The 10,773-nt window shown below is 29.0% G+C and overlaps 1 protein-coding gene across 1 annotated transcript in view; it reads left to right on the top strand.

The window, feature by feature from the left end:
- Window positions 1–10,773, top strand: part of LOC119678741 (protein sidekick-2-like) — a 92,122-nt gene that overhangs the window by 55,379 nt on the left and 25,970 nt on the right. The gene's annotated exons all lie outside the window — the stretch shown is intronic.

Below are 10,773 nucleotides of genomic sequence, written 5' to 3'. Positions count from 1 at the left end.
CTGCAGCGCATGCACTACACACACACCAATCAACACTTGAGTTGCTGCATGGCTATTAACACCTCAGAAAATTAAGCGACGGCAATCGACATGAAGAGCACCAGCGGCAGTGGAGGGAAGAGGAAATACGAACAGGAAATGTATACTTTTGTCTGCTGCTCAATTTTGTAAATTTGCATGCACAAGAGACTTGACGATAATTTAATTTTGATTTAATTTATGTTTTGATTTTCTAGTGTAAATTTCTTGACTGTACATAATTAATTTGTAATTAGTTTATAAATATTTTTGTACTTTATATTAAGGACGTAATTATGTATTAGTGTTAATGTAATGATAATAAATAAAATAATGAACAAATAAGTAAATGAAATAAAATAAATGAATCAAAATGTATGGATCAAAATATAAATACTAAAATTTTAAAAAATTGGCTTTTAAATTTTATTGAGTAAGTTGTATGGAAAGTCCAAATAATTTTTTAATAAAAGAATTTATTTATTTCTGTAGTTTAGCAGATATGCACAGTAATAAAAATATCTAATTTCGTCTTGAGTAGATAACGATACCCATTTAAAGATCTATCTTGTATGTGTAACATATTTTTATATTCAATATTTATTCTACTTGCTTAATATTGCTAAATTATGTGTTAGTACAGCTTCATATAGCTCTCTATGTATACCATAGAGAGTGGCTATATAATTAATTTATTAAAGAGTTTCCCAAAACTGACATGAATCGTTAGTTACACAAGGTTTTTTTTTTGTTCACAATTATATATATATTGGAATTTTTAGTATATCTTACATAAATAGCATTCAAATATATTACTTATTTTCAGTTAATCAAGATGGTATAGCTCTCGAACTGAACTCATTTCAAATTTGCAGAACTATGTCAGTATTTGACCTAATCAGCACTCAAAAGTATAATTACAAAAAACTGCTAGTGTAAACATTCTGAATAATATATCACGGTCAAATCCTGCATGATAACACTTGAAAATGCTACCAACTTACAGCAAAAAAGTATATTTTTAATAAAGAAAGTTTTGAGGCTGACCACACGGCTGTTTTGAATACTGCCGATAGAGAGCTAAGTGTACGTTAGCTTTGTGTGTTCACATATGAATCCAGAGTTCAAAACAGACAGTGATCAATTTTCTTACTCAAGCTGATCAAGAATTATAGGTATTTCAATTTTAGCAATATATACAAAAGACCAATAACGATTGATTGTTTGCCAGGAGTTATCTTAATTTATTGGTTATTTCTTTTGGTTATTTGGTTATTTCTTTTGGTTATTTCTTCTCTATTAACATCTTGTCATATGACAAGAGATAAGGTAAGTAAAGAAGGGTTGTATTACATTTTAAAATTAAATTTTATATAACAAATTTTGGGTATTCAATACAATTGCTTCTACCAATGTATATTACAGCGCATAAATAAAGTTTGATTTATGAAAAGGTTTAGTATTGCCACAAAAAATTAGGTACTATTCATTCCGTCGGTAGAAAATGAGAATGAGTCGGCCATCTGACATTGTTTTTATAACTTTGAACTATAAATTAACTTTTTATAATATATCTGTGAGATTCCCTATGAGTATACCACTTCATGGCTTATACGATATATGTTTTGAGTTCCAAGTTTATTTTTTTCTCGTTCTTTGTTTTAATAGATCGAAACTGAGATCGAAATATGACTGCTAGTGACAGAGGAAAAGAAAATATTATATTTAATTGTCAGCAAGCTGATAAAAAGTCGATTATCACCTTGTCTAACTCGTATCGAAGAAAGTGATGTAGTCGGTGCCCATATGAATTTTCTGCCAAATTAATAAAAACACATTTCGCGTCTCATATATGAAAGACTTAAGAGTGTATTTTATTTGTATTAAAGCTGGATTTTAAATTTGACAATTTTAATTGTATGTATCGTAGTTTTTTTAACGTCTTCCAAACTAGGCAATTGATAAAGCAAAATATAGAAAACAAAATTAGTTTTAATTATTGACTTCAATATTTTTCACACTTCAAACAAAAAAAGTAAAACCACTTTAAAGCAAATAGTTATTTTGAAAACATATTTATTTTTATCATAATTTTTTTATTTTCAAAATTAACAGTATAGTGTTTTATAGCTTTATAATTAGCACATAGGTATGTGCATTATGCTATGCTTTTCCAAATATAACTACTGACACTAATTTCATAACGACTATGTATATGAAGTTGGTATATCCGGGAACAATTTCGTCCCAGCCACTTTTTATTTTTATATTTTAAGTTTTTATTAGCATCAAAATCACGTACCTGTGAACCATACATGAGCGTGCACGACAGTGCCATAAACCTGTCAATTACAAGACATAATAACCAGCACCGCAGCAATTGTTCGTTCTCGACAGCGGCATATTCTTATTACACTTTCCCAAGGGAGTTTTCACGCTCGACTGCAAAACAGCACTGAATATGCCTGCGCTTTGGCCATAAAGCGTATCTGCAGTTGTTGTAATTTTCGAACTAAAAATTTAATTGACTCTGATTGTAGTCAGAGACCGGGTATGACGATTACATGGCAACAACCACAGAGCAGTACAATGGAGATGCCAAAAAATGAATTAAAAAGAAAGTAGAGTAACAGTAAAACCGACAGTAAAAGTAACAGGGAAAGCAGAAGCAACGAGAGCAGTTAAAACGATTCAATGCTGAGCAACACATTAAGTGCAGGAAAGTGTCACATGTGCAACAGCACAATGGGGACGACTCTACAATGTGCGCCATAGCATTTAAATTTAATTATTGCAAATGACAATAAATTAAGTGGGAAAAATTTCACATTAAAAGTGCAGATAGTAATAACTTGAAAACTGAAATAAGAATTTTATATAAAACACTTTATATGATTGTCAAGCCCATGTTTGTTTGACAAAATTATTGGCACAACAGTGCGTATGAGTGTTATAATTCCTTATGAATGCCTACAAGTAAAATTGTTTTGTATATCAAGTATTAGAAAATTAATATATTCAGTGTTGCTTTTTAATAAATAAACTTAGTAAGTAATATCTTTTCAGCACAAAGGTATTACATATGTCCAAAATAAAATATTCCTTGTCACTTAGTGGCTATTAAGGATAATGAATTGCAATTTTATTTGAGGTTTGGCATATGAAATCTTTAAGATTTTTATATGAAATGTAATAAAATATTACACTTAAGTATTTAGTTAATGGTATTTTATTGCAAATATGAAATTTTTTGTGGTCTTTGTGAAGTATAATGCTTGTGAATTAAATAATAAAATAATTTTGGTATGACAAGTGAAAGCCTAAAATAATTAAAATTGTTATTAAATCAAAAATTTTCTCAGCTTTCTACATTTAAGTCCTTTTTACTTATATATACTATAATAATAACAAAAAGAATAACAACATGTGCCTTGAAATAATACGCATAACTTTGTATCTTCATACAAATATTTTATCTATACATAAACATTCATATATGTACATAAATAAATACAACCAAACTTGAATATACCGCTATATATACATCATTGTTTCATCTGAGATTATTTTAAAGCAGATATTATTGAAACATTATTTAATATTATGAAACTATTTAATAAATTAATTGTTTAAGTAAGATTTAGTTTGATATTTCATTTAGCTTATTGCACATAGCTATAATTGTCATCATGTACATACAGCAATAATAAACCAATTTTGAGCTATCAGAAATGTCATTTTTCATCAAAATATCTAATAAATTATTTAATTTATTAGATATTGCTTAACAATAAGAGATTGTTATGCAAAAAATATAAAACCCGAAAAGTAAGAGTAGTCTTTTCTAATATACAACAAAACCCATAATATTTTTTAACAAACAGAAGTCGAATTATAATTTTAAGGTTCAAAGCACTACTTCAAAACATATTTCAAAGCATCATTAAAACAGCACTTCATCAAAACTAATTTACTGGCAACCAAATTACTTAGAGTCCTGCAAAAAAAAGTTTCTTAAGCGTTACATGAAGAGGAAGTTATATAGCTGATAATGGTGACAGCGATATAGTGATATAATAGTAGCTTTTCTTAGTAAATCGGAAGTATTTAATTAAGGTATAAAAAATTCAGCAAATATTTATGATGCTAAATAGTATCGTAACTGACTGGACTCACTTCTGTAGAAATAATTTATTAAAAATATCTAAAGATATGATGACGCTTTGATATATAAATATTAATCAGCTTCAAATACTATATGATATAACTATAGTAAGTGAACATAATTGCAGCTGCAGTCAAAAAGTTGCACGTAGCTTATTCGTTTTGTTTGATGATATAAAGCCCTGGTAAAATGTATTCCATTTTAAAATACCTAATTGCGGTATATAAAATTATATGTCCAATATGTAAACAAAAGTTTGCACTATAAACTATTTGTAAACTTATCAAAAATCGAATTTTTGAAATAAGTGACAGATTTGGAATTAGTCAAAAGATATGTTTTGAAATCAACTTCCAATCCAAATGAAATTGGATTGATTACTTAATGAATCTCTTGCACATAAGTGAAATTATTCCATTTTTATGATCGTTACAAATAAATTTTGAAGACTTTTTACCAACTAATCCGGCATCTGCAGCAGACTTGGAGGTAAGTTAATGCACTTAAACGGTTTTCATTTAGGAAAATACTCAAGGTAGAGATATTTTATTTTGTAATAAACGTTATATTAATTTTTTTGACCATAGAAATATATACAGCAAATATATGGTGTTCGTCTATCAACATAACTCTCAATGCAATAGAACTGGAAAAAGTGGTATTAGTGAAGCTATTTGTAGTATCCAAAAATCATTTAAAAATAAAACAATAGCTTATATAATTTAGAAATGATGCACTATAAAGTTTGGTATAGAAACCGTGTATTGTCAAGAAAAGCATACTGTCACACCACTTTTCCGAATACGTCATCTGCAAATTTACATCTGAATCAAAAGACTCGTTGTGTATAAACAAGTTTTTAGAGAATTCGTTTATACTCTTTATTCAAAATCCAACTTAAGTCTTAGTAATTCTCTTTTTCTTTCTTTTTTTACTATCAGTAAGCTTAAAAAAATTGTAGCTTTAGTACTGATAGACACTGATAGAAATTTTACTATCCCAGTTATCTCTGTAAGTGTTTGGAACAGAATTTTGTTGTAACCTGAATAATTATTTTAAATAACTTAATATGTCCAGATGAGTATAGTAATTTTTGTCTGACTTCTAATTAGGCTTTAATAGTTTGTCCTCTGTTGCTAATACATCAACATTAGGTCCTTAGTCAAAATTAATATTGATCACTCATATTTTTTTCGCCGTTTCAGAAGCTTATTTATGAATGATTCATAGTTAAAAAAGGATTTTCTTAAAACTTTGAGCAGCTATTTAAAGTTTTATAATACAAAATGATTAAGTTTTTTTGTTACCGTTTAGTATAGATATGGCATATATAAACATAGTATTAAGAAGGACATTTTTGTCATATATATATTTACAAAGAATTACTGGCATCTAGCCTGCCCTTTAACTGTATAAAGTGAATTCAGTAAATATATAAAATGAAAGGCATTTTTATTTTTAATACATTTAGATAGTTATTTCTGCACAAATTATTCTCACAAATAGTTTGTTCAAATGTTATAAAAACTGGTCTTTTGATGAACAATTTATCAATAGTTGAATATTAATCAACTTGATAGCTCAGCCACCTTTGAAAATTGTCCTTGACCAGCTGTTTGAATTTTTCATAACCGACTACTTGGTATATCTTTTTATCTGTTGAATTGCAAATTAATTTCACAAATTAAAATATGAAACTACATTGAAGTTTATTTTACTAAAGCGAACCTCTAATGCAAAGGAATAAATTTCAATTGCTCATTTATTTCATATTGAAAAATCAATCAATTAATTCGAATGAGTGGAATTTCAGAGAAAAGTTAAAAATTTATTCGAAAAATGTAAACACAGAACGGAAAATATTTCCGCTGTAATGGTGGAAAACAATGCAAATAATTATGAAAATTATTACAGAAACTATAACCATCAGCTATTTCGAATATTTATGTATAGTCCCAAATAGGTTGGCTAAAAACATGCCACCAAATCGTTATTGAATTTTCCAAAAATCAACAAATGTTGTAACTAAGAACTGCAGCTTCGTTGAGTTTCAACAATTATGCACATTATATAATTATAATATTTTGCATGTTTATTACTACAGCAATCAGTAACAATCAGCAATATGCAATATGCAATAACACTAAAATCAATGAGCTTTTTTCAAACGAGCATACAAACTCTCCAGCCTCCAGCCTCCACATCTGCACGCAAATATCCTGGCACATGAATTTAAATGTCAGTGATTGATGATGAGGGGCATTATTTATGTTAAGTACATTTGATGCAGATAGATAATATTTTAAGCAGTCACACTACAAAAACTTTGACACAAAAAGGAAATAAATGTACTATTAATTACAAAACTTCAATTTAAAAACAATTAATTGATTTTGAATAAAAAATGTAAATCCTAATAATGATAAATACATTATAGTTTTATTTTAAGCCACACCCGCATTTCACTTCCTTTAAGTTAATATATATATTTTTTGTTTTTTCATTTTCCTTATTAAATACTTTTCCTGCCATCCTGCCATGCTGCCATCCTGTTTTCATGTTTTCCTGCTGCTTGAATATTCAATGATTTTTTTTGCATTCCATAATAACAATTTAATTATTTTATTGCATACTCAAGAATGTTTATAGGTCAAAACTGCCGCTCCTCCCTACACAAGTCAGCAGCTCTAAATGAAATTACTTTCAAGTCTATTTCTATCCATAATACATCCTTGATAAATAAAAGTATTTCATTGCATTGAGCAGAAAATTTGTGCCTTTACCGTCTGCAAATTCAGTACAGAAATCACATTAAACCACACTAAAATAAAAAGCCCACAACTGAAACCAAACCCAAAAACTCAATGACTAAAATGCAGCACGATAACTTCGGTTTAAATTTAAAAAATTCTCTACTAGTCCATTGTACAGCTTGGAGCAAGATTTATACACTCCAGGCTATGTGTGTACCAGAGATTATCGAGCAAGCTGTGACTTGCTGTGCTGTGCCGGTGCAATACTTTTTAAGTCGTTAGCCATGTTCTTAAAGCCATAGAGATCTGGACAAACACGTACTCTTGTTGTGTTTATGTTTGCTGAATGATTATGTGTACTGCCCCAGCAAAAGCAAGCCCGGAAGAGGTGATTGTTTTAGTGCTGCACAGAATTGTCATGTAGATTCCGTTATTGTGGTTAGATTAACATGCAGCAGAGGAAGAAGGTCATAACTTGCAGCTCATAAGAATTATTTTGTGATGTGCAGACAATGGACACTAAATGTGCATATAAGAATGCCTCCATAAACATTTGTGTTATTGTTAATTTGTTAAAAGTAAATGGTACTCAGACGCTGGAAAAGCTTAGTTTTTAATGTGGATTTAAACTAGTCGAAGTTTTACTTTCATACTCGTTATGCTAACAGATTAAGATATACATAACAGCAAGATAAATTTGTTAGAACTTTAACAAGACTATAATCCGGTCTTACTCATTTGATTTAAAAATTTAAAAAAATATTTTTTATGTTCTTAAAACTTCAACATGTGAAAATAACATCACTTATTTCCAAAAAGTTTTTAATTTGAGATATTGACTATAAAATAATTAATACGAAAAAAAAAAGCAAGCAAGGATGTTTGCTTCGGCTTTGCTCTCTGAAGCTTGAATACTTTACACACAAAACTTTAAATCTACATTGAGGTTTTATTTAAATTATAATGTTAATATAAATTTTTCGATTATCACTGGATTATTTTTAAATTATATTTAACAGAAATTAATAACGGTCATTTGAGGCATAAGTACATTTAAGGTGGGTATTAATTCAACAGTCTATGCTATCGTTACATTTTAACTAGTTTCGTTGGTTGGTTGGTTGGTTGGAGTGGCGGCCTTGTTTACTAAGAATCCTACTTGAGCACAAATAATGGCCCGTTGTAGTACCGCAGAAAAAGGCGATGTTCGTATATAGATAAGGTGATCAGTATACGAACAACCCCCATAAAGGCAACGATTCCCCCATTAGATGAAGGAAAACCAACCCGACAGTTCTATGAATCTGGCCAGGTCCCTCACATTGTAGGATGACAGCTCTGTCAAATCGGTCAGAAAAGGGGCCCCCAAGATTTTTGATCGTCTTCTGGCTAAAGATGGGCACTGACACATGAGATGGAACACAGTTTCCTCCTCGTCCTCAGCGCCACAACTGCGACAAAGGTCATTATAAGAAAGACCCAATCTCATAGCATGTCTCCCTATTAAGCAATGACCCGACAGCACCGATACCAAAGTTAATTTCTAAATCAGATGTTAGTAGATTGATGGGTTTATCTGAAATAGGTATTCCTTCTGTACTGGGCAGGGGTTCTTTCCGAACACGACTGCTGTACTGTTCGTTAAAGTAGGTAAACTATTTGGCCGTTAGCAACAGATTGTTTCTTTCTCAAGTATTTATCTGAAAACTCTTAACTTTGTCATTTAATACATTGATTATTTTATTAAAATAATAGAAAGGCTTAATGGTTTCGTTACAATCTAATTTTATTGGTAATTTCTCGGAAATAGTTATGGTTTTAATAATTCTCTAGTGTCGCAATTACAGTATTGGGTAGTGTTTTTAGTTAGATAGGTTGCTAATGAAATATATCATTATCACTAAATACCATCATTATATCTGGTGGAATATATCAAACAATTTTTTACCATCTTTAGTAGTCTTAGATTATATTATGTATCTCTACTTATAAGATATTCGACCAAGTCACAATCAATATAGTACTTTCGCCAAATGTTTCTGAATTATTTTATTGATTCTACTATCATACAAAACGAATTTCTAGAATCATTTTATTCGGGAAATGCATTCAAAAAATTACAATCAATATATTAAACTAAGATCGATAAAAGTAAGAGATTAAGAAACCCATAAATATACGTATAATCCATACACGTGTTTAATCCACAACTTGTATAACTTTTCTGATTGTGGCGAATAATCAAACAATTATATACGGCCTCTAATATTAAGTAATATCAAGCATTCTTGTAAGAACAATACCGTCCAGAAATTTTTAGATTTTATATAGAATTTTATTACTAGTCGAAATTAAATATATTGTTTAAGAATATTGGTAATAAATTTTTTGAAAATTCATTCAATGAAAATATAGTATGCAGTGCTGGATATGTTTTACTGAATTAAGAAATTTTCAAAAATTTAAAAAAATAATGCCACCCTGAAAATTTTTATTCCTCAGTAAGATTTAATACTAAATATAAGAATAACATAAAACATGAAAACTTTCAAGATACAATTAGAAAAAATTTTTTTTTGAAATATTATATTTAAAATCAGTACTTATATATAAACAATCTTAATTGTTTAAACAATTTCCTAAAGGTTCAATTAATTATCTTTTAAATGCAACACATTTCAAGTCTCCATTATTTATATAGTCTGAGATAGGACCGTTTAAAAATGTGCCCACAGTGCCTTCTGGGAAAAAGTTTTAAAGAATTTTGGCCTAGATACAGGTCTTCAGAGATGATGAGGTCAAAAAGGTGTCCAGTTTGTAAAGCAATGAGTATGGATCAAGTTAAAAGATGTTTAGAATTATATTTAAAAACCAACGAAAATAAAAAATTTGTCATTTATTATTTATTTATTTGTCATATATGTGCACTCAACTATTATAGTCATTATATTTGTTGATGCAATGATTTTTATGAAGATTAAAATTTTATATTTGAAATAAGTATTCCGAACTTTTAGTTTGTTGGTTGCAGTTTCTGCAATATATTTTTCTGCTGGAAAGTTTTTTATACATTCTTGTATCTGTACATTTTGCATTAACTTTTAGCTCACATAAAATGTTCTTAAAAGGATATAAAAATGAAGTCGAAGTTCAACTAGTGAAACTTAGCAAAGTTATATGTATATTTCCTATAAATGGAGAAACGTACTTCTCTTGCATCTTATATGATTTCATAATATTTCATTCCTAATAAATTTTCTTTTATTTTCACTGTTAACCTAAAGAACTTAAATCTTTACGAGTACTTCCTTGAGACATTCTTAACTTGTTTGTATCTCCACAAATGACAACATTTTCAAATTAATTTCCTCCTCTTAATTTAGTTTCATCGTATCATTTTTCATTAAAAAATTCATATGACGGATATTTATTAATATTTCACACTTGTGTTTTGCATACTTAATGAGAAAAGTTTTTCACAAGATTCCAGGATATATCTTCGTCTTGGTTGCACATTCCTGCGATTTCACTAATTGCTCGCTTTAGTTGCGCAAGGACGAAATTTCACTATTATTATTTCTGTACAATTGTATCAATTAAGATACTTTTGCCATTTCGACATCCTCTTAACATTTCATCTATTTTACTTAAAATATTTCGTTTCATTTTATTTCATTTCATTCTGTTTAAGCTATTTGTACTTTTGATTGTATTTGGCTGTAGGCTTCATTATAATTTAAAACATTACGATTCGTGTTTCCAGGAAAGTTTCTACTTGCCTTGATTGCTCTCGTTTCACTCATAAATTGCTAAATAAGAAATAAATCACACTTGGCG

The sequence above is a fragment of the Teleopsis dalmanni genome, chromosome 2, assembly GCF_002237135.1.
Source record: "Teleopsis dalmanni isolate 2A chromosome 2, ASM223713v2, whole genome shotgun sequence".
In the NCBI taxonomy this organism is placed as follows: Eukaryota; Metazoa; Arthropoda; class Insecta; order Diptera; family Diopsidae; genus Teleopsis; species Teleopsis dalmanni.
The sequence above is the reverse complement of the archived record's forward strand: the minus strand, read 5'-3'. Positions and strand labels throughout refer to the sequence as shown.